Source organism: Sebastes fasciatus, chromosome 16 (genome assembly GCF_043250625.1).
Source record: "Sebastes fasciatus isolate fSebFas1 chromosome 16, fSebFas1.pri, whole genome shotgun sequence".
Lineage (NCBI taxonomy): Eukaryota > Metazoa > Chordata > Actinopteri > Perciformes > Sebastidae > Sebastes > Sebastes fasciatus.
The window spans coordinates 24,792,333-24,811,095 of NC_133810.1; the positions used below are offsets into that span (position 1 = coordinate 24,792,333).

The following is an 18,763-nucleotide window of genomic DNA, read 5'->3' on the forward strand; positions in this document are numbered from 1 at the left end:
ACGCTTTCTGATGAAACTGTAATGGCATTACAGATCTTCCTGCATTACTGTCACGCGTGTTGTTACTGTATGTCATTCTGTATACAGTATTCCAGTTTCTATCTTTATTACTTCTCTTAATCTACTCTTGTTTAGAGGATTAAATGATTTATTCTTCATTTACCAAACTTTCATTACATTTTTTTTTAAACAAATCATTTGAAATGACTGTGACTCCATTTAATCCAAAAAAGAAAAAAACTAACTGAACTTGCTGTTTATATGGTTTTAATGCCAATTATAAAAGTCTAAAGTCAGCAAACTTCAAAAAGCCATTACTTTTCCCTTGATTTTCCATCAAATTTAATGCTGTGCTCTTTTACGCTAAGTTGATGATTGCACCACCATGATAGTCTTAAGGTTGTTAAATAAACCAAGTTCAAAGAAACTGTTAAAAGAATGATATAAATCTCAGCTATAATATGTAGACGTGAAAGATTTCCATCAAAGTTGTCTTTTTTTCCCAGACGAGGCCTTGAAACGCTGCCAGCAGCCCCCTCACCTCTCTCTCTCTCTCTCTCTCTCTCACCGGCTCGATGCTGATCGGGTCTCTTTCTCACAGCTAACATCGACTGCTTTGTGACACGAGACAGCATGCCATCTTCCTCCGAGTCAGTTCGACTTACTCCTCTTGTCACGAATCCAAACCTCATCTGATCAGACATCTCAAACTACTGAGCTGTATTGCTCCTTAAAACATTTCTTCTTCTTAAATTCTTCAGCATGCTGCCTCCAATGAGCTCTGTAAAAATCTTTTCCAACCAACAAACTAACGAGGGAATCTGTTGGATGATGTCAACAAGGTATCTGCAAAAGGTTATCCATGTAGATCAGGTGTTTTCAAAGCCTGACACTGTGGGGCCCCCCGCTGTGCCCTCGCCTAAACTGTACGGCACCAGTAAAAGTATGCCGAATTATCTACTACCAGTTCCTGTTTGTAATGTTCCCATGGGTGTACAAACAGCTATTACTGGATTACTTTGCTACTAAAGAAAACTTAAAAATGTGATGATTCTCAGGTTCTGAAGTTATGAGGAGCATTGTGTTTTTACTATGATTTATAAGCGTATTTACTAGGGCTGTCAATTGATTAAAATATTTAATTTCGATTAATTGCATGATTGTCCATAGTTAATCTTGATTAATTCCAAATTAATCTCACAATTTTTATCTGTTGAAAATGTACCTTAAAGGGAGATTTGTCAAGTATTTAATACTCTTATCAACATGGGAGTGGGCAAATATGCAAATGTATGTCTTAATTTATTATTGGAAATCAATTAACAACATAAAACAATGACAAATATTGTCCAGAAACCCTCACAGGTACATAATAAATATGCTCAAATCATGACATGGCAAACTGCAGCCCAACAGGCAACAACAGCTGTCAGTGTGTCAGTGTGCTGACTTGACTATGACTTGCCCCAAACTGCATGTGATTATCATAAAGCGGGCATGTCTGTAAAGGGGAGACTCGTGGGTACCCATAGAACCCATTTTCATTCACATATCTAAAGGTCAGAGGTCAAGGGACCCCGTTGAAAATGGCCATGTCATTGCAAGTTGCATTAATGTGTTAAAGAAATTATTGGCGTTAAAACATTATTATCGTTAATTTTGACAGCTCTAGTGTTTATGAAAAATGATTGGCAATGGACATTGGAGATAAGGATATCCTCTGAAAGCGTAAGGCACCTTGAATCTAGAAACATGTACCGTGTGTTTGTTTAAATTTGACTGAGCTATGACTCAGAGAATCAGTACAATTTCTGACGCTAATTGCGACAATCAGACGCTAAGAGTTCCTTAATTGTGTGTGTCACATCCACTGCTGCTGCTTCAACTGTTGATTGTGTTGGTGATTGGGACAAATCAGCCGGCCAAACTACAATAACTTCCCGTTATTTTTAGAACACCTGTCCTTTTCACTTCAAGCAGTATTGTCTCCTCATGTCTCTCCCTCCGAAATTCCATACTAACAGTCAAGTCAGTACGCTAAAACAGTATGGGAGATATTTTAGTACGTCCGAAACCTTAGTATGAAATCAATAGTATGTGAATTGCATACCATCTCCGCTGAAATATTACAGTATGCAAGGCTGGACACTGCGGTGGCATAAATATACCACAATGCAATGTGGTAGTGACGACAACGTTCATAACAGACGTAGACGGACAGCACCAACACTTCAATTTCATTGTGAGTCCTAAAAGATATATATATACTGTTTATTCACACAAAAGTATGTTGAACGATAGTACACTTATTGAGTATGTAGTGCATGGTGTGCGATTTCTGACGAAGCCAATGCACCTTGCCTATGATGTAATTCCAGTATACCATCAGTTAATACGGTTGTGATTAAACAATCCTCCATGCCAGGTGTCAATGCAGCATACTGAGTCCAGTAAAACTGACACAAGGGGGCAATACGAGGGCCTGGTTAGCATGGTACTAATATGTTAAACTTATATATCAGAGAAAAGAGCAACTTTCACCTTTTCAAACAAACACATCTGAGGACAGCAACAGTTTTATTATCAGAATAACTCTCTATCGCCATAAGAGGAGTGTGTTGCTGTTAAGTAAACACAGGGGGCATACTGTAGGAAGAGACAGCATTGTGCAGTAGGCATCAAGGGTCCGCATCTTCCTCTCCAGGGAGGACCACCAGGGTAAAACCGTCTTCTTTCACGACAGTAAACCCCTTGGCACTGTCACCACATCCCATAATTCCTCCTGTCATTGCCATGACACTTAACTGACCTTTTGATTCCCAGCTCTGACACACAGGTTGGATTGCATATCTCCAATTTTCTAGCTGAAACCTCCAATTGGATTCCTGCCAAAACACCTCCCGATTGACCTTGACAAGACTGAGCCGCTGTTCCCCTCTCAGAAATCCTGCCCTCAACAAGCGCCGTCAATCACCGTGACACCCGCACAATCGCTCCTTCCCAGACTGACGTTTAGTTTGATCTTAGACAACCGACTGCTACATCTGCTATTGCAGATTTGCCGTGTGTAAAATGTGCTGACTCAGACGCAGTTGCTTGCACAAACACTCTTTGTCTCCCATCTGGACTGCTGCAGCTCCGATCTGGCTGAGCAACCTGAAAATAACTGCAACAGGACGGTTGTCAGACTAAACTTTAAAGTTTACATGAGCTTGTTTCCAATTGCTGTAACAAAATGTGGTGATTGGCTAGTGTAAGCTATGCATGTCTGATTTGAGATACTTGAAATTGTTCATGTACAGTCCTCACATTAACATGTTTACACTACATTACCCATCTCAAACTTTGAAGCTTTGGATTAATATTTCTCAAATGAAGAATCAAAAAGCAAATTTCTAAAGTGCGATTAAAATGCACCTGTGTACATTTGTTAGTATTTCCATCCCAATTTATCCTCCTTTTTGTTCTTTAACTCTACTAGTGCAATGCCCGTTCAGAACTGTGCCGAATGCTCGGCCTGTGCCAGGGGACGACTTTACCGTTAAACAAGGTAGACAACTGCCTGGGGCCCCGAACAGTTATAGACTTATTATGATGTTGAGATAGATATAAAAAGATATTGAATCATGTTACTATTCTAACTCATTGTACTCCAAAATAACTTATATAAGGCCCACAAAGCGCTTAAGAATATGCAAATCAACTGTACTACTTGCTGTGTACTTCAGATGAAAACATTGTAGTACTACATTTACCTGACAGAGAAATGTTACTGGTTACGTTTCAGATTTAGATTTGACTCAGAATATAATATAAACAAGGCAAAAATGAGCATTGCTCACATACCCCCGCTCAATGCTTGACCCTTTGGCCCTACACTAAAATAGGGCCAACGGTTTTGCCCTTTAGGAACTAATGGAATTAGTCTATTGAGCACAATGTAGCTTGTTATTAGCTCACCTTCCTGAAGTCCTGGGTGCCCAACATTTTTGACATTTTTCTGCTCCGGAAATGAAATAGAAGTAAAAAAAAATCACAGTTTTTGGCCAAAATTTAAAAAATTAACCTTTAAAAAAAAAAAGGTTTTGAGTAGACCGACTTCTTCTACCACTGCCAATAGAGTGGTGCAGGGATGAGGTATTTTTGTAGGCCAACCAGGAAGTTAGCATCGACCTGGTTGCGTCGACAAAAAAACAACGGGATTTTTCCATTGGGTTTTGGATTATTGCAGAAAATAAGCTCTGTGGCAAACACATGTTTATGATACTTACATGTTTTCAACACCACTTTTATGATTTTGAATGAAGTGTAAATGCAATCGGCAGAAGTAAAAAGCCAACGTTAGGTTATTAATGAACTACACCCGGTCGCATGAGCGCGAGTGTACACAACGAGGCTGTAAAGGCGGACGAGTCGGCGTGATGACGTTTAGTAGTTTCATTTAGCCACTTGTTTGCTTCAAAATTCACGAGTGGGATCTTTACTGACGTATTTTATATTGTAGAACGAAATGTTAAAATCTCTTCAGCTTGTGTTAACCGCAGAACTTATTTCAGACATCTAACTAGGATTTTAGGACTCCTTCCTGCACCACTCGATTTTTTGCAGCTTGACAAAACATGTCCAGACTTCTTGTCTTGACAGGCTGGACTATGTGCAACCTGCAGAAACACAGTCATGAACAGTAGAACTACTGAAAAAAGGCACTACCACAGCACATACTACCGTATACGCTGTAGCGGGCTCAGGGAAAAATACTTCTTTATTTGTCGTCATCTGACACAATGTGAAGACAAAGAGGTATTTTTTAAGGGTATGTGTCATATGGTATGTAGCAATCATTTTTGCCTAGAGAATATCATGTGTCCATGTTGAGGATGAGGCTCCCTTACATATCTCTGTTGCTATAGTGAACCCTTTAGTTACTGTTTCCATGTGGGTATAAATAAAAGATACAAATGTGTGTGTGTGTGTTTTGAATTGTTTATACCTCACTGTGATTTAATAGTGATAGACAGCAAAGGTGCAGAACCTGAAACTGAAATGATTTGACACACTCCTCTCACACACACAGATACCCTGCGATGTGATCGGACTTTCAATGCAGCTGCACATAATGTCTACTCAGTGACGGGGAGGTGGCGGAGGGCAGCGTGGACCGGGGATGACAAAGATGACAGATAATTGAGACAAAGCCCGCTAAGTGAGATGATTTCACATGAACAGTTAGCTCGGACCTTTTCTCCATCATTGTCCCGAAGTTGTACCCGCTCTTTCCCATTCAGCAATTTGCTGTTTCCCTTTTTCCTCTGAGGCCCATCTCAATGACAACCGAAAGAGCATCCTCTCTTCCCTCGTTAACTGAGGAGTGCATCAGTCCTAATAAGAAAGCTTTTACACGGTTAATTAAGAGACACTGTAATGCAGTATGTAATGCTCAATTTACTCATCTCATTCTCCCTCTCGTCTTCTTTAATTTCATTCCGAATTAATCTCGTTTTTTTCCCCTATTGTGTGGACTCTTCTACATCTACGCTGTGCTTATGTCCAATTTGCTCGTGCCGGCTCCATTTTGAGCCTTTCCAATACTTCCCCTGTGCTCTCTGATCGTCCATTTCTTTTAATTCTCAGCCTTGATGTTCTTAACTCAGGGCAGAGGAGAAAAGGAAATTAAATGGTTGGGATAGATATTAAGATGATAAAACGCTGGAAATAGGGGGCAGCATTCACCACAACACAAATATTGGCAGGGACTGAGCTGCAAAGACTTGCCAGTGAATCTAATGTAAACATGGAGGGAATATAGAGTGGAGGGGAAAAGAGGAGCTGTGAAAATAGAGAGATAGTGTTGAAGTGAAAGCGGATGAGTAAATAGACCGACCACGCTTTAAGGACAAGGAGAAAAGAGAAGAAGAGGAGTGGACGTGGGGAGAAGGAAACAAACAGAGCGGACAGACACTAAGGTGGCGCGAGCTGAGGTTGCCGTTTTTAAAGGTCCACGCGTTTGAACATTAATTAAAAGTTATCCACTGATGAATTGCCCCGTGATGAATTGTTTCCCTTACCATAAAAACTATGCATCCCAGAGGAATGGAGGCAAGCCACTAAATCTGTCATCCATGTTTTTCATGCTCTCTGCCTCTGACAGTAATGAGCCAGGCCAGTATGATTGGCTGCTCAGCGGCTGATTAAAAGTAGTTTCCTCTAATACATGGATTTACTTTGACATTTCTGATGCAGGAAACCTAATGGCTTCATAACAGTGATGAAAGTAATAATTATTTTCATTAGCAATTCATCTCTCAGCTGTTGTTTTGATTCATAAATGAATTGTTTCATCTTGAAAATGTTAAAGAATTGTGAGAAATGCCCATCCAGAGCATAAGGTGATGTATTCAAGCGGCTCGAGCCGATAGTTTCATATTAAGAGTGACAATCAATGTGAAAACAATGTGACAATAATGGGGCACTTGTTGTGATGAAGCTACAGAGAATTATGCAGCTCCCTTTGGCTTTACAGAGCTTTTATTTAAATTCTCTTTGAACAACATAATTAAAAGACAAGATATGCCTTTCAAAACCTTGCATCAAAAGCATATATACTATAACAGAGGCAAGGCAAGACAAGAAAATTACATATATAAACTGGGGGAAAAAAGTTCGTAAACTTGTGTTTGGTGGATTATTTCTCTGTTGTTACAATGCTAATTGGAATTATATTTTACATCATTGGAAAGCCTGTTTATTTACCTTCACAATGATGTCCAACTTGTAAGGATCATACATTTGTGGGTGGCGCCCAAGAAAAGTTTGCCAAAATGCTCTGCCAATGGTAAAGTGGGGTCTGTTTTGGTCATGGGTTTCATACACTTTCTGTAATAAAACATCTAAAAGCAAAAATCCTATCAGATGGGGGACCCTGCGACAAAATCTTATCAAATGGGGGTCTGTGGTCTGATTTGCATCAGTTTAGGGATCCATGACGTGAAAAGGTTTGGGAACCACTGGATTAGACGATGACAGATGATTAAATAATTGTTTAAGTATTTTTTTTTGGTGAAAAATGGAAAACAGTCCAGCTTCTCATATGTCAGGATTTGATATTTTTATATGTATACAATATATGTATGCGTATCTTAGACTAACTGAATCTCTTTGTTTTTTGGACAGTTGGTTGGACATAGCAAGACATTCAATGATAACACCTGTGAGAAATTGTAACAGGCATTTTTCACCATTTTCTGACATTTTATAGACAAAACGATTAATCAAGAAAATAATTGGCAGTATAGTCAATAGTGAAAATAATCGTTAGTTGCAGTCTTACAAATGAAACAATCGAGTAATCGACAATTCCTCTCAGCGCTTCTTCATAATGTCTTCGCTGCAGACACAGATCTCCTGAGAAATCTTTTTTCCCCTGACATGCCTTTAAAGCAAAGTCGCAGAATAACTGAAATCAAACAGTATTGGCAGCGATTCTGTGTACAAAACACCTGGTTATGCAAACATGTGAGTTGCAATTTCACCATTCATGAATTCAAATATACCTCTCCATAGGAGGACGCTCAGAGACGCACAAGGCAAAGACAATCGTGCATGTTGCAAGCGTGCACAAGCAAACCCGCATTGAGGCTGTTATATGACGCGAAGTGGGAGACAAATTGCAGAGTTGCAGACTGAAATGGTCCATGGCCTCGGCTGAGTCTGATAAATTCTGCCCGCCGAGCTCCACTAATCACTGCAGCCTGTCACAGACACGCCCCTCTTCCCCAGAGAGCCGACGATCACGCTCCTGATCTCAGGGCAGCCACTGGCCGACCCCATATAACACGCACTTAACGGGCACACCCGCACAGCCCCCTCCGCGCACTCAGACGTGCGCTCTTTATGCATGAATTCACTGATTGTCAAACGGGTCACAATCAAAATACAGTTTGAGTTCCCTCTGCTTCTCCTCCTTGGTAACAGAACAAGAAAAATCTTTTTTTCTGCACCCATGTGTGTGTTTTTTTTTGCCGGAAACTGCATACGACAGCACTAAGATTTCCATATCTATCATTCTTAATTGTTTCTCTCCTCCACCGCCATCTCACACATACACACAAACACACTCAGCGCACTTGTTTGTAAGCTGTATCGGTGTAATTGATGCAATGACTGGAAATAAACAGGCAATTTAAGTGCTGGACACCTCACTGCTCTCCTCTCTCTCTCTCTCTCACACCCACCTCTAGATCCTCTTTGTCCCCACACACACACACATACACACGAACTATCTCACTATCGAACAAGCTGGAATAAGGGACAAGGTCAACATGCTGGAGGGAAATAAAAACGTGTGAGACGGAGAGGAAATTAGGCAGGATAAGAATAGAGAGGGACAGAGGGCATGCAGAAAAACAAAAGACTAATCTCACAGATGACTCATGTCTGGATGGCCTGTTTAATGACAAATTTACAGCCCCATGAGAGAGAGCAGTAGACCGTGTTATCGCCGAGCAAACTACATTTTTAACCATTTTTCTGTTTTTGCTGCCACTACGTTTGTTGATTCATTTCATCCGGAGGCCTACAGCTCACAGGGAGGTGCAACTCAGCGAGCGCTTTCACCTTCCAAATTGTTTCCTCTAGAAAAGTCTTCCCTGTTTGCATGATGGGTCGCCCTCGCTCGACCACTCAGTCGAGCGGACAGTGTTCCAACCTCTCCTGCCTGCAGCGAGCTCGGACCAAAAAAAGACAGAAATAGCCCCAGCTGATCCAACCGGCCACGTCAATCTGACCAGGCTGCTGCAGCACACAACAACAGGCTTTACCTTTTGACCGTTCCTCATGTTGTGCATTCTGTGCATCTATATCCTGACCCGTAACAACCCTACTTGTCAAAATGTGTACTTGCTTGTCTTATTCTGCACGTGCATGTGACTGCATTAATTTGATCCCACTCGGTCCTGTTAGCATCAGTTGGGAACAGCCATGCTGCATGAATATTAAGGAGGTTGCAGCCAATTGTGTATGCTACAGAGTTCATCATAAACAAGGTCTGATAATTTAATGCGTCCGCATGTTTGACACATCCCATGGGCTGCCATACTGTCTGTACTGTTCATAGGAAAAGCTAGTCGAGCAGAAAATGATGGAGCAGGAAAACAAGAACAGAAGGAAAAAGAACAGGAGGTAGGGTTTCCTCCATTCTTGATGGAACAAGCCTGAGTATCCTCAGATCACCCTGGGACTTAAATCACCAAAAACCTTTAAAAAAAAAAAGTTTTACGTGCCCATGCAGGCAAAATTCAGTCTAAATTAAATTCTAAATAAACATGTGCAGCATTTCCAAGACATTTTGAAAATAAAACTGTTATGTTAGAGGTTTTAGCCATAAACTGGATATAAATATTCTTTCCTGTGAAGACAGAAATTTATTTTTGAAAAGACTGGAGTGAAAATTGACATGTGCATCACTGACATTCGGAAGAAAATGCACGAAAAATGAGGAATAACTTTTGGTAAGATATTTGTATTGTTTTTATCAATAAACCGGTTGACCTCCATATAACCATCATTAGGATTCTGGAGGGGAAAAAAGCTAAGTGTGAAAACTCCTGTCTCTCATGACCTTTGACCACAGCACTGCTGCTCAGCAATATTTTCAAGACTGATGACATTTGCTCTCCTGCTGAGTAAAATATAGTTGTCATCTTTCAAACTGCATGCCCTTGACTCCTACAGAGCAACTCAACCTTGACTTGTGTCCCAACATCACATTGACAGCATTTTACAGAACTAAATAAACACTCAATTCCTCCACAAGATTAATCGCTTCAGCACATCTCAGCCATGTTCTTGTTTTTAAAGTTACAGTAATATTATTCAAATTCAAATATAGGTAAAACATACGGTGCCGTATGGATATTTTTTACGGCGGACTCCTATGTACATGTCTTTGTTATGAAATCTCAGTCTTATTTACTATAATAAGGCCAACACAATTCACATGAACAATCAGTCTGAGTCTGAAAAATAGGTTTGCATTAATTTCTGTTTGGTATGAAATTAATCCATCAAGGTGAAAGCTAAACCTGCAATAACAGATTTCTTGGGCACTTGGGGGCAGCAGAAACAAGCTGTAAACACAACACTGACACATTAGCACCTTTTAAATTATTTTTTGACACATTCAGCAGTTACGGAGCAACAATAGCTTTCATTCTGAGTCGTGTTTCTGTCCACTTGAAGAAGTCCAATATTCACTCTCCTTTAATATAGGACTATATAGCTAAATGCTGGAACTGCAGACTCGGCTGTAAATCTCTGTGAGTTTTCACATACAAGTAGTCACGTGATCCATTGTTAATATGAAAATATTCATTATGGCCGCTTCAAGTCTGCATTTATTTGATCTAATCGTTGTGGGACAACACAGTATGTCATGATGCTGTGAATAAGGTAACAGGGATAGGACCCAAATGCAGACCGACAGGATCGGTCAGGTTCAGACAGGCAGCTCCAGGTCCAGGTCCAGGTCCAGGTAGAGGTCCAGGTAGAGTAACAGAGGGTCCACAGCAAAAAACACATAGCAAGAAAGCAGCAGAGGAAGCAGCAATGGAACTAGGCCGGTATATGTACTGAGAGGATGATGAAGGAATGAGATGGAGGTAGGCGTTGAAGGTCACTGCAGGGCTGATGAGGAGAGTGGGAACAGGTGGGTGGGTCAGAAAGGTGATGGGGAAAGGAGGGAAAGTCTGAGGGCAGCTGGTGGATGGATGGAAAATGGCAATGAAGGGGCCTTGCCAGTGAACTAGAAATCTGGCCGGAGAAGGGGGACAGAGAGACAAACTGTGACACAGTGCAGACTTTTCAAAACAAAATCCGCTAATTGATTTTTAGCCATGCTAGCGGCATGGATTTATGTCTGTCTGGTTGTCTGTCTGGTTGTCTGTCTGTCTGTCTGTCTGCTCATTATTTTGGTCCAGACTGGAAACTATGAGATGGATTGCCATGACATTTGGCTTAGACATTCATCTCCCCCTCAGGATAAACTGTATAAACTTTGGTGATCCCCTAACTTTTCATCTAGTGCCATCATTTTTGGCCTCAGTTGTACCTTGTTTTCCATGCTAATTAGCAACTGTTAGCATGCTACCACAGTAAACTAAGATGGTGAACATGGTAAACATTATACCTGCTAAACATCAGCATGTTTAGTCTTGTTATACTGAATGAAAATTAAAGGTGCTGAATGCGAGATTGGGGGCATTTTGAAATTGCCTCCGCACGGCTCTCAACAACAACCGCTGAGCCGGTGTAGGTGCCAGATGTGCTCGGCCTGGGAGATCGGCTTCGGGTGCTGCGTTTACAGATGACGTCACATGTTATAACTGGCTGGATGTGGGAGGGACTAAACTGACTAGCTGGGCACACCTACGACCCGCCCCCACCAGCCCTAGGATGTTCGCTATGTTCTGCAACAGTGCCGTGTGGACGGCGTTATCAGCTGTAACCACCATATTAGAGCAGTGCAGAGCAGCGGCCGTGAGCTTGACAGTGGGGCACGCTCACATGCACAAACATGCACTAAAAGGCATGTGCGGCCGGCCCAAGAAAGCACAGAGAAGCTCTGATTACAACACACACAGAGGGGGAGTGACTTCTTCTTCTGCTCAGGTAGACATTACTCTACTATAGCAAACAGTTGTTCAATGCTATATTAATGCTCTGGATATCTTATAGAGCACCTTTAATGGAAAAATCAATGGCTGCCTGAAAAGTCGGGAAAACATAAAAAAAATGTTAAAGCATCACTTGTAGTTTAGGGTCTGAAGTTAGCAAAAACACTGACATGGTCCTATGCAACGGAAGATTTTTGTTGCAATGTATTGCTTTTTCTCACTGCCCTTGTGTTTTTTATTTTGGTCTTACATTTCCTTCACTGTGTCCTTTCTATTCCAACACCTCTCTCTCCCTCTCTGCCTGACGTACATGCTCATTCTCCCTTGAAAGACTTCACTTCTTGATGGCAGCATTATCACCGCAGCCCCCTGACAAAAACAAACCCCCACTCACACAACAAAGCACACTGACGCACATGCGTACTGTATATGAACACACATACACACACACACTGCGTAGGCTCTCTGCAGTGCCTCTACCTCATTGACCACAGTATAATACTTCATTAGCTATATAGCAGATTTTACCGTTCTAAGTGAGATTAGCTTCCTTTGTCTCCTTTCAGCCTCGGCAAAGCTCCCCGCCATAAACCTTCCCTCCAGTCACAAAGCCAATAACCTCAAAGTCAAGAAATTTTATGTTTTCCTGGCATTTTTTTTTTATTCGCTATTCATTCCTTTATTCTCAGAGAGTGTGTGCGCTGGAAGAGATCCATAGCCATATGACTGATTGTTGCTGTGACACTGTAAAAATACAGATGAAGGACTCCCGGAGGGGTCAAACGCTCTGTTTTATTAGTCAAAAAATAGAGAAACCAGATACTTGTATAAAAAGGGGTATGATGTAATTTTCTAAAAAGCTCATAAATTATAAAATGCACTGAAATGTGTTTATATATTTAACAACTCTGTGCTGAAATATTAAACACCTACAGTATTAACAATCAAACTGCTTAAGGCTGTTCCATAAAGGGCAGCCATTTGTCTTTCTGCACAGAGGAAAGTTAAAAAATTCAGGAGGCAGACCGGGGCCACAGAACTCCATTTTAAACCTTCTGAGAAATTTTCAGCGCAATTGATCATCGCACTTCATTTCACAAGGCACAAAGCCCGAAGCGCGGAGAGAGGACTGTTCAGTGGCAGGAGGAGGGGAGGAAATCAGAAACAGTAAACCTGTCCATCTGGGCCCGGTCCGCGTGGGCTGTTGGTTATTGCACCCTGACGGGGCTTCCACACTGCGAGCGGCTGATGTGTCGCTGCAATCTGACCCAGTGTGGGCGGCGCAACAAGCTCTGATTGCTTCTGTGTTCTGGTCTCGTGAAACTACAAAGTTTAGAACAGGCGAGTTATTACTGTTTTCGACGCTTTACCATAGCAATTACCATAGCTGACTGCACGCGAGCACTAAATGGGAAGCATCAATCTGAAACAGCAAACTGAAAATGTCACAAGAAAAATGAAGCTGCGAGCAGAAATGTTCACTTTTATAATAAACACGAACTGATATGTAAAGCGTGGGTCATACAGGCAAAGGTGCCAACCATGTTGCAAGGTACAGTATATAATACATGCCAAATATATATATATTAGGGCTGTCAATCAATTAAAATATTTAATAGCAATTAATCGTGATTATTCACAAATTAATCGCACAATTTTTATCTGTTCAAAATATCTCAAAGGGAGATTTGCTAAGTATTTAATACTCTTATCAACATGGGAGTGGGAAAATATGCTTGCTTTATGCAAATATATGTATTTATTTGTTATTGGAAACCAATTAACAACACAAAACAATGACAAATATTGTCCAGAAACTCTTACGGGTACTGCATTTAGCATTAAAAATATGCACATGAATTTGCGTTAACACTTTATTATGGCGTTAACTTTGACAGCCCTAATATATACAGTATGTAAGATACTGTATGTAGCATGTTACTTAGTCAAACAGCAAGGCAATTCTGAAAGTTTGACTTTGAGACTTTACTACAGCGATCCCAATGTTCCATTTGTACTCTACAAACTACTGTTGCACATCCGAGTTACGGTACAAATTTGCACTAATGCAGCACAACAAACTCTTTTTATACTTTTCATCTCAGTAATTTTCTCCTTTCTGTTACTCTACCTTTCTAACTGTGCTTGTTCTCTACAACATTCAATATTCAGGACTAAATGAGAAACACTCAAAATAAATTTTTTTGATTAAAAGTGTAAAAAAAACAACCACTATAATCTGCTTTATTGGGACTGTGTGGGTGTCTTTGTGGGTGTCAGATTTAATTGACAGTTACCAAACAATTCACCAACATTTTAACACTGATTCAAATTTTGCTAAATCCTGATTGGTGCACGGAAGTAGCCTATGTGACATCGCCATGTAGGATCCCATCCCTTATAGTACAAAGCTGATTGAGAAAACAGGTTTTCAAGGCCTTTAATATTTCTGTTCTATGGATGGCAACCTGTTCTCCGTTCATAAAGCTATGAAACTATGCTTTGCCTTTATTTTGATAGTGGACAGAGAGGTGGCAGAAATCACAACAATACTCAAATCACTTTGGCTGCTGACCAGTCATCTCCAGCTGGATTCCATTGATCGTTCTGCTCACAGAGCGTCTGAGCACGGCACAGTGATACACGATTGTTCCCTTTCCTTTTATACATTTTGATCTTCCTCGGACTGATTCCATTCAGGTCTCCTTGCAGTAAAAGGGCATGTGGTGCCCTGCTTGTGAGCCATTTCACTGAGCTTTCTGTCACGGTTTGTGAATTATTCATTTAAACATGATTGACCGGGGGATTGAATTACGGGATTGATTGATCAGTGGGCTCGTAAAAAGGAATGCCAATGACCACTGAAACCTAAGTGTGACTTAAATGACTAAAGGGCGGAGCGGCCTCAGCAGGCCGACGTGCTCGAACAACATCCCTCATGTACTCATGGAAAATGGTGGATGTTAGCTGGAGGGCAAAAAAAAAATTGGAAATAAGAATGAGGGGAAAGTGACGTCTGTACACTGTGAATGCTCCCAACACGTTCCATGGAAATACTAAAGAAAATGAGTTTCTGTCACTTTAAAGAGGACCTATTGTTCCCTTTCCTTTAGTGTGTCATATAGTTGTTTTGTGCATGTAAAAAGTCTGCAAAGTTACAAAGCCCAAAGTCCACGCCAAAGGGAGTTACTCTCCCCCACAGAAACACTGCTTCTGAACTGCCTGAAATGCCTTGATTGAAGTCCCGCCTTTTTTTCCGTAACGTGGTGATGTCACCAAGTAACACATTTGTATAATACCTGCCTAGCGGCTAGTTTGGCACACCCTCACACAAAGCTAGTTAGAGCGAACCTGGAGCGTAGCTGGAGTGTCGTCCGAAGAGTTTGGTTTGGTTGACCAATCACAATAGAGGGCCAGCTGACCAATCAGAGCAGACTGGGATTTTCGGGAGGAGGAGGGGGGGCAGCTCAAACAGAGCGTTTCAGACAGAGGGTGAAAAGAGGTGCCGCAGCACAGCCGATATGAGAAAAGTAAAGCGATTTTTGATCATTAAAGTATGTAAACATGTTCCAGTAGAAATCAAAAATACAAGTATCCACCTGAAAATGAGCATAATAGGTCCTCTTTAATGAATTACGGCTGCAACTAGCAATTATTTTCATTACTTATTAATCTATTGATTCATTTCTTGTTTCAAAGATTATTGGATTGGCCTATAAAATATTAGTAAATGTGAAAAATGCACTTTCCAAAACCCAAAGACCCCAGAAAACAAAACAAAAAACATGAGAGAAGCTGGAAAATGACTTAAACTATTAATTAACAATCAAAATAGTTGCCAATTAATTTCCGGACAATCGACTATATGACTCAACCAATCATTGCAGCTCTAATAAAGATGTCGGAGGTCATTTTTGTGCCATTGCAAGAACAACGCTCTCCTGTCCTGTACCAACAACCACCTCCAATCTCCCTCTATAAAGTGTCATAAAGCAATTCATCCGTTTTCTAGTGAAATGCAGAAACACATGACGTTGTAGCTGCCCTGTTTGTTTTGGTAATTCAACAAATGTCTCAGCTGTTATTGTAGTAATCAGTGTTTGAATGCTGGATGTTAACACCTTTAACTGGTGCTAAGAGCAACATTCACACAGATATCAGATTGGATAGAAATGTCTGCGGACTGTCTCATGTTTCCAGGAGATTACTGTTGCTGGTGTTTCTGTCCCAGACTCTGATTCTCTCTCTGTTCGCCTCCTCCATCAAAGCAAAACAACAAATCCCTGTATCCCTGATCTTTCATTACCGCCTGTCTTGCTTTATCCCTGAAGGTTCAAGTCTGAGCCTTGTGTTTTGTCTATTTTTTTTATTTTTTTTTTGTGCATTTCTGCGTCGCATGAAGTGCAGGACATGCCCTCCTTCTACAATAATCCCAGATTACACATAAATATTGAGTGGCATACCGTTATACGACACACATCTTGTTTTCTGTTACTCTCTATGTATGCTTTTGTGTAATCTTGTGCCTTGTAATTTCCTCTTTGCAACCACTGACCTCTGCACTTTCACAAATTGTTGTAAAATTCTGCAATCCGGCCTCAACCAAAACACCAATCAGATGTTGGATTTCCAGAGCTGCTGCTCAGTCTACATCAACCAGAGAACCTGACCCAAATGTCACTTCCCATTTAGAGTGAAGGAATGAAAAAAAAAAAGATGTCAGCCATTGGGGAATTCTTGGAAAATGAGAAAATTGTGGAAATTATGAAAAAATAACTGCTGCTGCTTTTTCATGCCTGCTCCTCCTGTTTTCAACACCAGAATGCATATTCAAGACTCCACTCAGTATCAGCTGTGCTGTCTGTTGTGTGAAGCTGATTTTTATATGTATATGTGTGTGTGTGTGTGTGTGTGTGTGTTTGTATTTGTGTGTGAGTGGGACGGCACACGCTGTTTGTATAATAAAAGGTGCTGTTTGCATATTGCAGAGTCATTACAGGAGATCTGTGCGGTGTGCTATGAAGCTCCTGAATTTAAAGGCAAAGCACGGCCTCTTTTTTTTTAGTTGAAAGGAAAAAAGGGAGGAAAGAAGCCACATGAGCAACAAAGCGGAGCTTAATTATTGCCCCAGTCAAAACAAAAAAGAAACTAATCGCGGTAGCCTTCCAGAAGCAATGAACACAAACATCTTCATCATAATACGTTAACATACTGTACGGGGGGATGGATTTCAGGATGTCGATCTATCTTCATCCTTGTAAAAAAAAAATCAATCTAAATTTAAAATCAGCCCACATGTAATTGTTTTTTTTAATCAATTCCTCTCCACGCGCTTCTGCTTCCAATGGTTGATTTTATGGCAGCTGCCTGCATGGCCTCCATCCCCCTGGATTCATTTACAGGCCTTTTGTGAACGTACTGTTGCATGTTTTAATGGCCACAAAGCTCTGCAGGCAGCTGAGGGGTGTGATGTCTGCTGCATGTGTTTGAGCTCTCCAGAAAAAAAAAAGAGCAGCAATAGGAGATCCAGAGCTCCAGCGCTCGCGAGAGTCGGTCACGTTCAAATGTGTATTTTCTCAAGTCAGTTGGCAAATATCTGCACTTGGGTTGGCATGCCCGCTGTACCCTACTGGCTGCCAGCTGTCACTCAGGAAGACAGAAAGATGGAGGATAGAGAACGAGAGGGGAGGGAGAGGAGATAAAGGGAGTGGTGATGATGTGAGGACACGAGCCCCGAGGCTTTCTTTCTCTCTTGTTTCTCATTTGTCTCTCTGATGATAACAAAAAAACATGGCAGCCCGAAAGAGGAGAGGTCGACATCAGAGAGAAAAAGGAGAAAACAATGCTGAGGGGAAAGAAAGAGAGAGAGAGTGGTATAAGGAGAGGAAATATGACGGAGCATTTTTCATGTTAATGGCAAAATTACCACAATATAGTGATTCTTATTCTGCATTAGTCCACATGAGTGCACCCTTGGGTTTATTATGACACTAACCATATACAACAATGTGGTGTTCTATGCATACAATGCATGAAAATACTAATTCATCAATATGAGCGGAAAAATGTGATGTGAACGGTTTCGTCTCGATGCCACATATAGCATTGCACTCCAGTGAAGAACACAGGCAGCGTGTTAAATAGAGTCATTCACATTGTTAGAGGTGTGCTGTCCCAACTTATCCTCATACAACAGTTCGTATGACATCTTACGAAAAGTTATTCCTCATTTTCGACTGTTTTCCTACGAATGTCCAGCAACATGTGTTTCAATTTCTTTTCAAAATAAACTTCTGTCTTCACAGGAAACAACTTGGTTAGGTTTAGGCAACAAAACTACTTAGAAAAAGGTCATGGTATGGGTTAAGGCCCTGACACACCAAGCTGACAGTCGGCCGTCGGACTGTTTGGGGCCGTCGGTGAGCATCTGTCTGACTAGTTTTTGTAGTGCGTACCGCACCGTCGGTTCTAATCTGCCAGTGTCAGAGGTTTTTCGGCTGATTCAGCATGTTGAATAGCTGGAGGAGCCCGTCGGTGAGAGAAATCACACTGATTGGCTGTTCAGTTTAAACTAATCAGTGCACGAGAAGAGAAACGGAACAGGACACACACAGAAGGCTCTTCTCATTTTTCATCTTCATCTCATCTGATCATTCCAATACACGGATATTTTCACAGCGACATGGCCGTCTGGTATGACGCTAAGTGGTGAGTGAGAGAGGTGTGAAAATGGTCAGCAAACACTGCTTTATTTCATGTACGTATCATAACTACGGCTTGTATATCTACCATCCTCGGTCTTCTGGTTTGAATGACGAATACAGACTACCGCACCCTGCTGAGAGTTATTTCCTGTCAAGCAGGCACAGAACGTACGTGCTAACTGGCCTTCGGCTGTAGTCTTTGCGGTGTGTTCAAATGCAACTTGTCGGCCAAGACAAAGGCGACGTGAGGCGACACAACAGTCGGCCTTTATCGCCGCTAGTTCTTTGAGGTCAGTTGGTGTTTCTGGGCCTTTAAAGTAACTCCGGAAGTGGCGTAACTTAAGTTTGCCTACGGAAGTTACATGACAAATAAATCAACATTGACTTATG

At 41.2% G+C, this 18,763-nt stretch overlaps 1 protein-coding gene across 2 annotated transcripts in view; it reads right to left on the reverse strand.

Annotated features, from left to right (window-relative positions):
* Positions 1-18,763, reverse strand: part of flrt1a (fibronectin leucine rich transmembrane protein 1a) — a 49,015-nt gene that overhangs the window by 18,301 nt on the left and 11,951 nt on the right. The window lies entirely within an intron of this gene.